At 38.0% G+C, this 16983-nt stretch overlaps 1 protein-coding gene and 1 non-coding gene across 2 annotated transcripts in view; one reads left to right on the top strand and one right to left on the bottom strand.

Moving 5' to 3' along the window:
- The window catches only part of Satb2 (SATB homeobox 2), a 185601-nt gene that overhangs the window by 13731 nt on the left and 154887 nt on the right, over positions 1-16983 (bottom strand). The gene's annotated exons all lie outside the window — the stretch shown is intronic.
- LOC115070436 lies at positions 5222-5326 on the top strand. Its single transcript, XR_003849590.1, has one exon. It is a non-coding gene; the product is annotated as a U6 spliceosomal RNA (small nuclear RNA).

Below are 16983 nucleotides of genomic sequence, written 5' to 3'. Positions count from 1 at the left end.
TAAAGGAAAATATTTGACATTGTGTATTGCTGATGATCTTCCATGTAAAGATTAGAATTCTGGAAAACATAAGTGCTTACAGGAAGCTTATCAACATCCCAATAAATAGTAATATTTCCTAGTAATAATTTGTGGTGATGACTAACAATTTTTAATGTTAAATAATGAATTGTCAAGATTTTTAAGAGCTGTGTAAAAGCTCTTAAATATTTTCCCGTGGTTAATACATAATGCTACAAAGTTATAAACTGGTAAAAGACCCACTCAAAGTTCAGTGCACACCAGTGAATAAAGTAATGTATGAAAATATGAAAGGTTCACCAATATACTTGAGGGGTCAATTCTACTTTGCAAGTAACCTTTAAAAACTGTTACTTGTAAATTGCTACAGTATGAAAGAAGAATTTCACAATCATCTGGAAAGCCTGTTAAAATAATTCATATTCTTCTAATTACGTGTCTATCTGAAGCATGATTTTCTTTATTGACTTCAACCAAATCTACAGATTGCATTAAATGTAGAAGCAAGGATGAGAATCCAGTTGTTATGCATTAAAAAAGGCATTAAGGGGCCGGAGAGATGTCTCTGCAGTTAAGAGCATTGGCTGCTCTTGCAGAGGACCTGGAAATTTTGTTTTAGCAATATTTTTCATAAATATATATCTTCCATAATTATTTAAAACTTAGCAAACATTTTCTTAATTTGTAAGAGTTAAAGTCTAGTAGAGTAATATTGATATACCTGACACAATATGGGGTCCTCAATAGTAAAGATGAAAAAGGGTCTTGAGACCAAAAAGCTTGAAAACTTCCATACTATATGAATCACACTTGACACATAGCCCTGCCTCCCCCTAATGATAACCAAGTTCTTTACTAAAAAATTCAAACTGGAGTCTGCAGTTGAAAGCACCTTTACTTGAGTCTAATCATATAGAAAGGCCCCAGAGAAGGGATGCAGGGAAACTACACATGCATTTTGATTTGCCTCTTGACTTTATCACTCAGAGACATTTTCACAGGCAAAACATATTCTCTTAGACACAACTCAGCACTATTTTTAGCTTCAAATGATGTTATTTGAGTTGGCTCTTATGGTTGTAATTTCACATCCTAACATAAGACTTATTAAAAACTATGGTTTAGTTTTGTTGCTTTTCTGGGATTATACAGTATCCTAAGGTCAAAACTCAGGAAATATGTTATTAAAAAAAAGTATCCATGAAGTGATGACAAATGGCAGACTACAGGTGTGAGATTACATTCTGACTCCAGGCAGGTTTAATATAAGTTGGTTTCTTTTTACAATTGCTCTTAGCACATATAGGTATAGGAAGGGGATTTAAAAAAAAAAAAGAAAGAAAGAAAAGAACGGAGCTCAATAAAAGAAGACCATGTCAAAAGAAATCAATACAAACAAGCAAAATGGTAGGAAGTCTAACATGGAAATTCATGTTCAATTTCCTCCAGCCTTAGCCAGAGTTTCCTATAATATTGTAACCACGATTCTATTGGAAGATTGTGTGTGTGTTTTTAATGCAATTTAATAATTGTTTCTCAAAATAAACACTTTGGTCAAAGATAAAAGCATAACAACACTGTGACACAATAATCTGTTAAAATAAACTCAGGCGTTGGAGGAATCGTGGATCTTAAACAGCCTTTGGCTTATGTCATTTCCTCTTCGGTAATAAATTGAGAACAACCATAACAACAACTTCAGTATAGTTTGGGTTAAATAATATGTTTTGCCAATAATAAATAATTATTAATATTGGCTGGAATCTATGAATACTAAAGAGGCAGCTGAGTGAACTACTTCTTCACTATAACTAGATGAGCTGACCTAGTAAAAACCTCAAAGTTAAGATGAGTAATTATAGCTCAATCAAACAGACACCAAGTCTGAGATCAGGTGATGTCCACTCTAAGTTATCCCACGTTGCATAAATGTGGGTTGAGATTTTATTTTACAAGTAGCTTTTGAGTTTATTTTGAGGGAGAAAGATGACTACACTTATTTAACTTGTCATTCTATAAACCATATACATGCATATAGATACCTTCACTGTGTTCTGTGTGATATGTAATATGAACATTAATATTAGTAGTTAAGATTGGAATTAAAGAACCTGAGATTGCTGAGCCTGGGTTACCAAGGCAAGAGGGATTTTATAATAAATTGCTGCCATTTAAATGGTTAAATTTTGTGATTTATTGCTAGTAACTAAATTCTGACATTGTGAGAAGACACCAATGTGTACATCTATGATTCTGGCATAGCATGCTCATGACATCAAGAAAAAACCAAAAACAAAACAAGCAGAGATGATCCTTTTTCCAGTTAGATATTAAGGTCAAGTGCTGGCTACATACTGAACCTAATGGTGACTCTACCTTTCTCCTCATCAGCAACACCTGACAATCAAATTCATTGATCATTTCCGGCTAACATAGCTAAAACTGTCCCACAAACATGACAAAGAATCCATAAGAGGATTCAGGAGAAAAGATTCATTAGGATGGCCTAGGCTATGGGTGTGTGTTCTTATGCCCAAGAGAAAACATTTCCCAGTCTACATACCCAGTTTCACATGCCTATCAAACATGTGCATTCATTTTCTCCCTGTGCCCACACATTTGTCACTTTTACCATGTCTTCTAAGAGCACAAAACTTGGCCTATACATTCAAAGAAAAGGCCTATCTCTTGAAGACCAGATTCATGGCACAGGCAATATCAACTGTGTTGGTAAAGCTTTCATTTTTATTCTAAAATTAGTCAAGAGCAACATGGAAATGACTTGGTTGACAGTTACTCTGAGACCCTCATTTTTAAATCAACACATCTTGTTTCATTGGTCTAACTGAGAAAGGGTGGCTTTTGCCCCAGCCTAAAGAAAAGAAATTCTTAAAGTTAAAGATAATCAGGGTCACTAAATAGGGAGGGCAAAAGGCAAGGATGACTTGAGCAACAGGAATTCAAAACAGTATTTAAAGAACCAACCTAAAAATTCATGGTGGCTCCTTGGTGGCCAAAGGCCAAAAAAAAAAAAAAAAAAAAAAAAGCCAGGTGTTCAGGTTATGATCACTGGAACTCTGAAGCAGTTAATCTAGTTGGCTAAATAATTCTCAAGTGAAGTAAAAATGTGACTGGAATGAACACTTCCTCATCAATGCCTGTGATACATGATTTGTGAACTCTGAAATTGGGTTTTATGGAAATCAAAACATAGGGATGGCACTAGCAAATGTCAATTACGTTGTTAAGGAAAGGATATACATTATTTACGAGGACAGGTATTCGGATTAAGTTCTTTATTTGGGGGTGACCATGTGTCTGAGGCCTCACTTGAACCTATGTAGGAACCCATGATTGGTCACATTTTCTTTAGTTTTTACAGTTGGAGCGCTCAGAAGTCAGAATAATCTGACAGTTATGGTTAGTGAAAATATTAGATGTACACCAATAAAATACGACCTCAGCATATTTTTGCTTTCTGGATGTAACCACTTAATAACAGGACTTGGGAAAACTGCACTGTGTGAATCAAACACATAAAAGTCCAAATATGCCTTTTATAGAAAGCAAATCTTAAGCAGCGCATTATAATCAGTGACTCTGGTAAAGGACTAAATACCTAGCATTACCACACCACTGACATATTATAGCTTATTATACCCTGAAGTCCAAACTGGGTAAACAAAGTCAAATGATCTAAGCAGTGTTTCTCCTCAGAGCATGAGACAGCAGCCTCTGAGCTATGGGGAGTGGCAGCTAAGATTCTTGGTGGCATAGGGCATAAAAGGTATCAAGTGAGACCTTATCAAACCAGCCTTTTCAACTTTCATTTAATTCCATCAGTGACAGGCCTCCTTGGTATTGTTTTCTTTCCGGAGAAAATGAATACGGGAAAATTAAATGGTGTGAAGTAGAACTTCCCAAAGGTTAACAGGCCATCAATTCTGGAGTATTATTATTTTTTTCAATTCTAAATCACTTGTCACTCATATGGGGATACTGGTTTTACATTGTCCACATTAATGATCATACCAACTGAAACAAGGTATTCTGTTACATTTTCTTCTCAATTTGGTGACAGATATACCCAGTAAGAGGTGAAGAGTCAGTAGGACCAGGGACTCTTATTTGCCCATGAAAAATGAGTCAAGAAAACAAATCTCCTTTCCCCAGGGTGCCAAGGGTGGCTGCTGGGAAGAAAATTCTCAGTTCCTAATTCCCTGGGGCAAAGTAACTGGACTGGAGTTCCTTTTCCCACAAGAAAGATTCCCATCTCTGAGCTGTAGATGACTATGATGCTCCCATGAGGCCCATTACTTAGCATCCTTATCTACTTGGAGTCACAAAGTAAGTCCATTTTGTCTCCATGCCATATCCCCTCAGCTTTTCTGAGCACATTTGCTTACCCCATGCAGGTCATCCTCAGAAGCTGGAACTGTTGACTGATTATACTTTCAAATGTGAATTTGCCTAAGGGCGGATTTAATTTAATAGCTGAGAATTCAGTACAAAACAAATATACTTACAAATGACATTAGGAGGAAATTAATCATTAACGCTCTTGATTGGTGTTCCAAGACCAACCCCTTAGTTGCCCCAGTCACGATCACAGGGTTCTCACTGTTTTCCTCATCTTAAAGTCAACATCTAGCCCATCCCAAGTGCTGAAGATGATTCCTTCTAAATAGCTCTTGGACAAAGGTTCCTCTTTCCATATAGACTCCCACAGTGTCACTCAGGTACTTATAATCTCTTGCCTGCATTACTGTCACTTCCTCCTAGCAGGCACAACCCACAGAACATCTTGTCAAAGGCTTTCAGCAGCTGGAAGACAGGTCAAAGTCTCTTGAGTGTCCCAGAAGACTGTCACTTGACTTGTACATTTGCCCAGTTCTTGCTCCTCCGCCCTTGCCTTGCCGGCTGTGCACCAGCTGCACTCCAGTGGTCTGAACCCTCCCCACCTCTGTGTCTTTGCTCTGCTGTCACTTTTTTGGAAAGATCCAGAAAGGGACCCAGGACAGGGCCATTACTGGGAGCCTTCTGGGTTCTTCAACTGATCATGTTTGGGGCTCAGACAATGTTATTGTGGCTTTTCTCTGTCCTCACATGCTGTTTTATTGTTATCTATTCTATATACGTATCACGTCATATGATAAGACACTGTGCCTTCATTTCATAAATAGTTGAAATTTATAACAGAATGCCCAGTGGAAGCTTATATGCTAAAGTTGGAATGATACAGAGAAGATTAGCATGGCCCCTGTGTGAGCATGGCATGCAAATTTGTGAAATGTTCCATGTCTTTAAGAGAAAAAAAAAGAATGCCCAGAATACTTCTGTAGTAGTAACAGCCATATTAAATAAGCCAAAATTCTCATTACTAAACTTTGAAGCACATCTAATAGCTCTTAAGTAAAGACAGTAGGAAGGCCACATGGGCCTACTCATTAAAAATACCTTTATTCTTAAAAAGAGCTGAATTAAAATAGTTTATAATAACTTCTTACATACACACATACATTCTACATAGTCTACACAGTTCTTTAATTCCCACAATTATCAGACTGGAAGTTCTGACTCTCAAGGTGTCACTTAGGGTATTGCTGTACTCAAAGTTCAAAACTGGCATGTCCATTCATTGCTTCTCTTGCCCCTCCCCACGCTACAGGAACATGAGCTCTCAATGGAGCTCAAAAGGCCTGCAGCCAACAGCTTCTATGACAAGAAACATTGCTGGAGGCAAGCAGTAAGCAACAAATAAAACCTGGAGAATCCACAGAAGTCAAAGAAAGGGAATCCTGAACAAAAAGACTATAAAAGCTAGAAGTACTTTTTAAGGGATCCTACGTATCCCAATGCCTCCTGAGATGGTGCTGACCCCAACCAAGTGATATATGTGATAATGTTGCCCATCTGCAAAATACTGTGGAAAAGCACTGAATGTCTTCTCCAGAACAAATATTAAATGGCAAAATGCTTTTCCTTGGAGTAGAATGAAGCTACTCTCCTTGAAACAAAGAAAAAGTAACAAAATTAATTCATAAGTACGTATTTTTTGCCTTCACTTTCATTTAGCCTCTACAGCTTCAACACCACACATTTCAAAGTGAGCAAATGGTTCAAAATAAACTGTCTTTACTGATTTTTGACTGCTTTGTAGCTTATTTATATTTTATCAAAATCTGTTTTTTTAAATATTCAACTAAAACTAAATAAATCATGGAAGCTAAGCCTAGAAATTCTAGAAACCAAACATAAGCTACCTCACTTACAGAAAGCAAAAGGCGTTTGGGCATTAAAGAACACTTTTGTTTTAAGGTACAACGATTTTAAGGTCTTATATAGTTACCCTCCCCAAGAATATAGTTTTTAGCATTGTCAGGCTCTCTGTTGGAATTTTAACTCCAGACTGAGCAAAGAATTCTATCAAAACTCCATTATTGTCTTAAAACACTAGATCATGTGTGCCTTCAAGAATCCCAACTTCCTATTTCTGAGAAGAGAACAGATTTAATGAAATATTTTTAAAGTAGAGCTGGTAAAAAGAGTATTTGTGAAGGACACGGCCAAAAAGGCAATTCATATGGCAGATGCAGAGAGAGCAAAATTTACCACATACACTGCAGCAATGGATATTAAATAATCATCTCTGAATAAACTCCACAAATCAATATAGTTCTGTCACTCTGAAATAAGAATGGTATTGCCTAAAGGAAATCTCTAAGGTCAACCAGCAATTAACTGAAAGGTTTTGATTGAAAATGCTATTGACTGCTTTCATATCAGACAGCTTCCTGGTTATTATACTTCATTGGCTAAGTAGGTGCCAAGACATTAAACTGTCAATAATCTATTAATACTGGACAGCTATGCTCACTCTCCCTGAATCCACAGGCAAATATTCAAGCCAAGTACCCTGCTTAGAACCAATGCAAATTCCCCAAGCCTGACATGGAAATGGCCTCTTCAGTATCCCAGTTTAAATGCCTAGTAGCTCTGACCCAATGTAGGAAAAGTATGGAGATGGGAGGTACTTGTTCACATAGTTAAACTAACATTTGTTTTCTAAGAAATCGCTGAAGGGATAGAGAGAATGTCCTTTCTAAGCCATATTTAACAGTTCCTAAATGGAGCATAATACACTTTACAAAGAGAAACGGGAAGTACTTTAAAGGGAGGCTGACAGCCCTGTGCCTCTCAGCATCTGGAAAGCAGTTATACAATGGGGAGAGGGGGGAGAACTTTTAATGAATTTAATAGAGAAAAGCACTTTAATTAAATGCTGTCAAAATGGATTGTATTAATGACTGTACACAGCGGAATTTAAAGCCAGCCAAGTTTATTTAGCAAATAGAAACTGGGCTTTCGAAGCCTGCAAGTATTTATGTTTCCACAGTTGCACTACATCTAGAAGATGATGGCGCCAAATGAAACTGTTGAGTTATTAGATAGAATTTATTTATTGTGCATTATTAAAGTTTCAAAGGCCTCGGGGGAGTCAGCTTCATTTTCAAAATGAAGCACTGAATCTGACCAGAAAGGGTTAAGGAAAGATTATGGTCCCCTGATTTTTTATTTACTTATTTGTTTTATTGTTGCTCCTTGGAACTTGGATGCAGGTGAAGGGCTGAAAAAGTGTGGGTGGAAGACAGACCAATTTTAGGTTCAGCTAACAAAACTCTCTTCACTGAATAGCAGTGGCAAAGAAATCAATGACAGCCTTTCTCCTCTGACTCTTTGCCCTATTTTATTTTTTTACTTTTCAGTGATTTGCCACTAAACACAATTCATTCTATTACATATAGCAATAATCTGAAAAATGACCAAAGCTCTTAAAAATCTCCATGAAAATTTGGTTGCCATAACTTCCTTAATCAAAAACATAAGGAGTACTAAGTTTTACAAAGGTATCAAATGTTTGCCTTCAGGCAACAGGAAAAAAAAGAAAGTAGTCTTCCTCGGTATCTTCTGCTTGGAGGCTGGTCACAGAACAAACCTATTATTAATGATAGTATTTTAAAATAAACAAAGAAAGCATGAACTTTGATGCATGAAAGCTATGAAAGACTGAAAAGCTGCCCTGGCTAGAAAATACTACGTGCATGTCAAAATGATTTTCTCTGCCGTTTGTAAAAATGTAATTATCCATGATAAGCTATTATCTGTGATACACTACAAGGGTGAGGGACTTCAAGGAAACCCATTGGAAGCTGATGATTCTCCTTTGGTCTTCAGTCCCTGACACCACTGTGTCTGAGATCACAAACCACTCTGTGAATTACCACATCCTTCTTGTAGTTTTATACACACACACACACACACACACACACACACACACACACAGCCTTCCAGTCTGTCTTTAGATTTTAATTCAAAACATGAGAAAGGGGGAGGGGGAAATGGGAGGATGGGAGAAAAAACAAACAAACAAAAAAACCCCACAAAACCCAGCACCTATTTCCTTTCAAGAACAGAATAATAATCACAAGTGCAGACTTTCAACTTTCTAAATAAATAATCTTATTTTTAATCCTCCCCCCACCAAGCTATTTATTAATATCAGATGCCTGATCTGTTTGTAGTTCTGGAACTTATAAGTAACTGCTTTTCCCATCTGTGCCAAGATGTTTCAGACTAGTCTTTGAAATACTGCAAATGCAGATGAATATGACATAAAATAAGAACTGATTACAGACACATTCTCTATGGGAGGAATGGTGACACAGAGCACAGACGACATTACACGTTCATGTAGTGTAATGCACTCCTTTGCTTCACACAGGCAGTGTACAGAGATCGCTGGAGTACAGGTCATCTCCAGCCTATCTGTCCTAGAAACCCAAAGCTCACTGGTTGATTTCTTGCAAATCTTGTATCAGTACTGCTCATATGAAGATAAATCAAAGAATTGTCAGTTGGTAGAGCAGGATGACACATTTGATTCAGATTAGGTTTTACAAGCCAAAGAATCAATCAATTTGCTTCTCTTTTCATTACGAAGAAAACAGCTGTATTAACTCAGCGTCTCCACTGTTTACTACTCTTCTCTCTCTCTCTTTCTCTCTCTCTCTCTCTCTCTCTCTCTCTCTCTCTCTCTCTCTCTGGATGTTTTTGTTTTATATCAAATATTCCAAGAAGAACTTCTCTTAGAAGTGTACCTTAAACTATACCCTCAAGGAAACACTCAAAACTGGTACAACGTAATTCTCACTTTTCTCTCACTATACCTTTGGTGACACTGTTGACAAGAGCCACCATGCCCTTTTCAAAAAAAAAAAAAGAAAGAAAAGAAAAGAGAAAATTTATATGAAAAATCACCTGGAACCAGGTATGGTGGTACAAACTTATAATCCCCATACTTGGGAGGCAGAGACAGAGGGATCAGGAATACAAGCGCAACCTTAGCTGTGTTGCGAGTTTGAGGTCAGTCTGTATTATGTGAAACCCCATCTCAAAAGATTAAAAAAAAATAAACAGAACACCTCATTTGCAGGTAGATATTGCATGCATATATATAGTCCATGTTCACATTCACACATTTTATTCACTTAATTTACAACAGAAATAGGAAGACTTTCCCAAAGCCACACATATAGGCCTTTATGAGTTTACATCGTTAACTTCAGCTTCCAAAGTTTGGACTATTTCAAAAGCAAACAAACAAAAAAATGGAGTCTTCATTTTAAGGCACACTGTCCAAGCTCAGTTTGTTTTAGTTACTTAAAATAAATAAGATCCTCACATCCTTCCTGAACGTTTGGCACTATAAACTCATGGGACTCCTTGTGCTATATGATTCTGCACAGTGGACACAACCAGATAGCCAGGTGAGCCTTGTACACTGCCCACAGAAAGAACACAGACAAACTCTGAACAAGAAACAATGCATTTAAACAAATGTGTTCATGGAAATTAGAAACCGCTGCTAGTTACATAAACCATTTCTGATGTCTTGGTGTCTGAATGACCATGTAATACCAATTTCTCAGTTCTAGAAACAGTTGACTTTTAAAAAATATAACTGTAGTGTTTGGCAAATTTTATTTCTAAAAAGTAAAGACATGAATGGCCACAGAGCTTTTTTTTTCCCCAAAGTTAACTGGTCTTTATTCAATTCTGTGTTGGTGAGTGTTTAACAATTGACTGTTAGAGTAAATAGTCCCAATTGAATCCTTTGCCAGTCCTTATGAATAAGCCCAACATGGTAGCAATGGTGTACAAATCATCTTCCAGAATTCCTGAGTGTAACACGCTGGTATAGGCTGACTCCAGCACACCGAGACTCAACTGTGGAAAGCTATACCACATCCCTCCTCGGAAAGCCCACATGCTGCTTCCAGCCTTGCTCTCTGGAATCCCTCTGCCTGACATGACTTAGCTGTCATTTTCCCAGCCTCAACATGATTAGGATGACCCCAATGTAATACACAATTCCACAAAAAGAGTCTTTAGCAAAAGGTGAAGGGTTATATGATTTGCAATGAATTAGATCTAGAAACAACTTGTGAGGAAATTGAACTTGTGACCTTAGAACTGTCAAACCTATCCAGTTTGCTTGATCTCCCATTTCTAGGGTCAAGCTGAGTAATAATAAAATAAATGGATTTCAGAACTTTGGCAGTTTTCCTTTAATTGAAAATATGCTTTTCTATCATTAGAAGGGGAAGTTCCAGACTCCTACTTAATAAAAATCAGCAGTAGTTTTCAGCTACATTAGATATCCACACTAAACAGAAACAGCTGAGAGGCCACTGTAGGTAGGTTTGTCTATTTCAGTTTAAAACTCAGTGGCTGGCTTTCTCTTTCAATAGTCAGAACCATCAGTCATAGGGAAACCAACCCAATCTGAGTCTAATCTAAGGTGTTTATAATCTTTTCTGTTGTTGCTAATTTTCTTTTCCAAATGCATTTAAATCTCCCAGGAGCAATGTGCCTTGTTTGCTTGTTTGTTGTTGCTGTTGATACTCGTAAAAATTAATTAGATGAATCAACCCACAAAATGAGTGTTCAGATAAAGAGACTCTTAAATCAGCCAGATCATGACAATTTACAAAAATGGGAAAAGGAGAGAGAGAGAGAGAGAGAGAGAGAGAGAGAGAGAGAGAGAGAGAGAGAGACTGAGACCTAATTCAAGATCACATGCCCTGTGACTGGAGGCACGACACTTACAGGACCCTTTTCTTTGTTCTTTCATTGGGCCAAAGGTTATTACAAAGGATAATTTCAGACTCTCTGGTTCTAGAAATACTGCATAAAATCCTTAGGAAGCTCTCTGAATAGGACATCTATATCAAACCTCTGCCACCCAGGGCTCAGGGATCATTGCAGAAGAGGGGGTGGAAAGATTTTAAGATCCAGAGGTGGTACATGACCACAGGAAACAGTTTTCTGACAGTTGGGAAGTTACTCATATGAACTCACAGCAATGGTAACAGTATGCACAAGATCCACACAAGCTCAAGTCAGACAAAATTCCAGCAGAGAAATGGGCAAGTGGGTAAGAAGCTATGAACTTAGTTGAGGAACTATTGGCAACTGATAACTGCTAGGAGAAAGAGAATCAGTTTTCTTTAAGGGTGTGACACTAGATAGGCTCCAGTGGATGGATCCACACCAAAGGACATATGAGGATCCAATTTTTAAAAGCATTTATTTATTTACTTATTTACTTATATTTTATGTGTATAAGTGTTTTGCATGCATGAATGTAAGTGCAGCATGTTGTGCAAAGCCTGCAGAGGACAGAAGAGGGCATCAGACCCAGGGCATGGTCCCCTTGAACTGGAGTTAGGGATGGCTGTTAGCCACCATATGGGTGCTAGAAACTGAATCTGAGACTTCTGGGAGAGCAGTCAGTGCTCTTAACTGCTGAACCATCTCTCCAGCCCCTGGGGACCCAAATTTGATGTGATGGGCTTTAATATATATGATGGAATACATGAAATTTGGTGGGGACTTATAAAAGAGGTGCAGATGGGGCTGGAGAGATGTCTCTGGTTGTTCTTGCAGAAGACCTGGGTTCGAATCCCAGTACCCACATGGCAGTTAACAAGTGCCCATAACTCCAGTCCCAGGGGATCTGACAGTCTCTTCTGACCTCCGCAGGCACTGCACAACAGAGGTGCACTTACCAACACGCAGGCAATACATGCATACACATAAAATAAAAATAATAAATAAAATTAAAAAAATAAAATAAAAGAGGTACAGATAAGAGAGGAGATCTAAGTTTGGTCAAAATATATTGTATGAAAAAAATGAATAAAAAAAGTTAATTAAAAATTCTCAGGAAGCAATAAACACAGATAATATTAAATATTTGACAAATGCTATATCTTGGATGAGTGAATCCCAAAGGCCTATGTGTTAAGGACTGGCCTCCCCAGGGTAATGCTCCTGGGACGTGGTAGAGCCCTTAGATGACAGGGCTGTCTCAGAGGTCCCTACATCAGTGTAGGGAGGGGTGCCCCCTCCAAAGGTGATGTGGAAAACCTCTGATCTTTTTTTCCTGTTTTCTGGCTTCTGAAGTAAGCAATCTGCCCATGCTCCACCATGATGTGCTACCCTAGCCAGGGAGCCCAAGTAATGGAGCCACTTGTTTCCAGTCTGTAATCTGCAGAACGATGAACTAAAATAAACCATTTTTATGTATATCTAATTTCCTCAAGACCAGGTATTATTTCTTTTCCTTTGAGCCCACTAAAAGCCAATACAGAGAGCTTCTGTTATAGATGCTTATTTCCTGCTAGACCAAAGAGACTCACACGTAGTCACTGTATGGCAAACTCACGACTCCATAGACTCAAAGACAGCAGAACGCCTAGTGATCAGCAAGAGGTTGAGTCATCCTTTTGCTCTTTTAAACTTGAAAGCATTTTTTTAAAAAGCCACTAACCAATTTTTGTTATACTCAATGCCATTCAATTATGCCCCACAGAGGGAATTTACTCAGAGCCAAGAAGAAAACTTCTTACTTTTAAATAACTCACAATGACTTTTAAAGGATTTTAAATGTAGCAAAGTCATATGAAATCAAACTGCTCTGTGACTTTTGATCTGACTTGAAACAACTATGTAACATGCAAACAACAGAGTTCAGGCAGATCTGGCTGTTAAAAAATTCTATACTGACACCACTCTCAGCTCAAGTCTGGAATCTTTTAAGTAGAAATTATTTCCTTTATCCTTAAAGTTAATAAGAATAGCACTATGGGCCTATCAACAGCTCTCAGGTGCCTTCTAAGCAAAATAACATCTCATTTAAGCCTCACTGAATCCCAAGATTTGGGGTGATTATCACTATTTCCAGAAATTTTCAGCAGCCACTGTAATATCAGAACTTCATTTCCAGTGGTGGCCTTAGACTTCAAATGAAAGTTTTCCAGGGGAATTCTCTTCTTTGTATATGCATTTATCTATCATAGTGCCAGTAGAGCCATGGTCTGGTTGGATGGTCTGGTTGGAAAAATAAAGTTCCTTGACAACTTATATCTCATTAATTTAGAAAGAAAGGAAGGGAACTTAAAAGACACAACTTTTTCATTTGGACCTTCTTTGGAAATATTTCAATATTGAAATTTACGGACCAGGTTTGATTCCAACAGGTCCCAGTATAAGTCCCTCAAGTCTCCAAAGTGCATTTAGAACTGACCTCCCAAGCTACTCCCATGGTCACTTCGGTTGCAGTCATCTCCAGGATTTGCCATCTTATTTGATTAAGGCCTAAGCCAAAATATTTGAAATAAGCACACTGCATCAACCAATAGCCATAAATGAAGGGAAATACCCACCCATGTGGGAAAGTCCTTCTCTGTAGATCTGCCCTTGTGTTTTTTTCATGAAGAGGATGATTATCTCTCAAATCAACAATTACCTATGAATGGAAGCAGTCTGGTAGAAAATGTAAGGAAAAAAATGTGAAATTGACTCTTGCCATTCTAGAACACTGTTTTTCTACTGAACAGCTCAGTATGAAGAGTAACTAGTTCACACATTGACCTCCAAAGGGGTCAATGCTTTAGTGAAGGCAAGCAACAAACCAGGTGGTTTGGCCAGTGCCCCAACAATGAATTAGCCCTTACAGGGTGCCACATAATAAGGCTGGAGAAGTCACTCTGGGTGGCAAGTATGAATATGGCCAGGACACAAAAAGAAGTGTCTGTGTGGTCAGGGATAAATTATGGGTGGAGCGGACATACTTATTTATCCATCTGTTTTCCATCAAAACTATTTTTAAAAACACCACTTGATTACTAATCAGCAGATGCTATTCTCTGTAGAGCTATGTAAATCACTTTGGACTCCAGGATCAACTCAGAATGTCTGTTTGCTGTCATACCTCCAAATAAACTTTTCTTTTTTGCTTTTTTTTTTTTTTTAAAAAAAAAGGTGTGTGTGTGTTGTGGAGGGGGTAACATCACTTCTGAGAGGCTCAATGTACTTTAGAGATGTTACCAAGTTCATTCTGGAAACAGAAAAAAACAAATAGAAAACTATGGTACCACTGAATGAGGAGGCTGAATCTGGGATTTGGAAAATTTCGAATACAAAAATAAAGAAAAAAAACCACTCCACAGTGTGAAATTCTGTTTTAACCACTGCTGTACATGTGGAGCCTAGAACACTGTAATTCAATATTTGCTGAATTAAGAAGTGAAAATGTAAAATTAAAGATGATCAGTCTACTCAATTTTGTCTATAACTTGAGCCCCAAGAAGACGTTTATTGATCAACTTTAATGATCTTTTCCAAAATACACACTTTCAGTAGGCATCTCAGGAAGTATAAAGGATTTTTGTCTCCGATGAACTGTGAGGAGGCCCTTGAATAGAACAATGACTTGTCAGTATCTACCGGTGTCCTACTTTCAGTTTGGGTTAATCATTGTTACTTTTTATGGGAGAGAGACAAGGATGGGTGTGTTCCAAACACTTTCTACCCCAGTCTCTAGTGTGTACTTCTCCTCATTCTGTTGTTCATATTTGATCACTTTGCCTCTGCACAAAATTTGTAAGTCACTGCTTTCTAGCTCTTAGGTTGAAAAAAAGAAAAGAAGAAAGGTATTGCACAGTACTGAAAAAAAAAGAGGTAATGTTGGGAGGGAGAGAGGGAGGGAGGGAGAGGGGAAGAGAGGGAGGGAAGGAGGCAGGGAGGCAGGAAGGGGAGGAAAAGGCAACACTGAGTTGACCAACAGAATAGAAAGAATAGCCCTTAACAGATTCCATAGCAATCCCTAAAATGAAAGACAACTAAGCTTTATGCTTTAAAGTACTATTTAATCTTATTTACTTATCAGAACACCAAGAAAAAAATTCAAGACACCAAAGGTTTTATATTATACTTGGTATCAGTTAATACCATCAGAAGGAAGAAACTAAGTAGACCACAGAATGGCCCACTGTCCTCAGACTTTAAATGCTAGGCAATTTTCTATTAATTTAAAAAGGCAATGTACATTCATGTACCACTAAAAGTGGTCTCTGAGCACGGGCCAGTCCAGAAGCCTGTATGCACAGGAACCAGCTGCATTGAGGTAAATGATACAGGTAATTCTAATTCTTCCTTTATTTATGAAGCAGTGTTGGGCAGTGCATCTTCTCCTCAATTTTCAGATCAAAATAACAGGGAGTGTATCAATAACCAAAAGGGAGAGCAGCAAGCATTGTGCTGCCTCTCAAAATGCAAAATATACAAATTAGATTATTATTTAAAGAAACATAGCAATTGCTGGAAAGACCAAAGAGCTCTACATTCCCATAGGAGAGGAAGACTGGGAAACCTCATCCCCATATCTTTGACATTTCACATTCAACAGCTAATCCTCAGTGTTTAATGGGAGAAAAATGGATATGGTAAAGGTTCAGCCACTCATGAGAGGGCTCTGTATGACAAAAACACCCAGAACAACCCCATGAAGAATGCAGTCAAAAGCTAGCCCCAAGGGGTAAAACCATGAGCCTAGGAAAATGAACTTGGTCTAAAGAAAAATATTAAGCAGACCTATATAGAAATTAAGGTTAATTTCTATCAGTATCTATAGCACAATGACTCAACACACATGGAGAATGTTAGAAAAACTGCATTAAAAAGACATAACAATGCAGACACACTCACAACTCACAATCAGCCTCAGTCACTAGTTTCCCACTACTTATTTCCCACTGGTCTTTAAATCTAAGAGCAGGTAATATGAATTTCCCTTGATAGGAATTCTTATTAAGTTTGTTAACCTCACTTGCAAACTGTCTAACTTGACAAAAACAGAGTCCGAGGAGCCTTGCTCTCCTAAATGGGACTCTAACTTTCTGGCCAAAAGGCACCCATCTAGACTGCCGGTAAGTAGTGCACAGCCCATTGTTTCCTGCTTCCCATTATTCTGGAGATTGTTCTGATACTTTGCCCAAGGAAACGCTTCCAAAACATTCCAATGTAGTACCTTTCAAATTAAGAATCTGAATTACTGGTTAGAAGTTCATGCCAAGAAATTCTGTTTTCAAGAGGGTAAAGTGGGCTAGTCAATCGTTCTCTGTGGGCAAAAGAAGCTGGGCTTGAGAGAGGTCTTGGGAAAGATCACAACATAGAATGGGGACACAGGGCAGGCTCAAGTTCTGAGGAGGCAGAAGGAGAATTCAGAGAAACTATGAACAGTACACAGAAGTTACAGAAACTATGTTTCTAGAGAAACATAGACCATAAATGGCAAAGCAGGCAATGGCCAGAGGAAAAGTTTGTTAGAGAAGAAAGCTTATGTGAGGAGATGTTGTGTTAAAGATGGAAGTCAGGTGAATCCATGAACTGCACCTGCTGAACACTCCTTACACACTCACCTAACCACACTCTAAGTTCTACATCTGCCTGGATTTTCACAAACTCCATCATCTTAAATTTCTTTTACTATAGTTCCAACAACATAACATATATAGATTTCTATGTCTCACAAAAGGTCAAAAAAATTATGAATCT

Source organism: Nannospalax galili, unplaced genomic scaffold, assembly GCF_000622305.1.
Source record: "Nannospalax galili isolate Female #2095 unplaced genomic scaffold, S.galili_v1.0 scaffold610, whole genome shotgun sequence".
In the NCBI taxonomy this organism is placed as follows: domain Eukaryota; kingdom Metazoa; phylum Chordata; class Mammalia; order Rodentia; family Spalacidae; genus Nannospalax; species Nannospalax galili.
The sequence above is the reverse complement of the archived record's forward strand: the minus strand, read 5'-3'. Positions and strand labels throughout refer to the sequence as shown.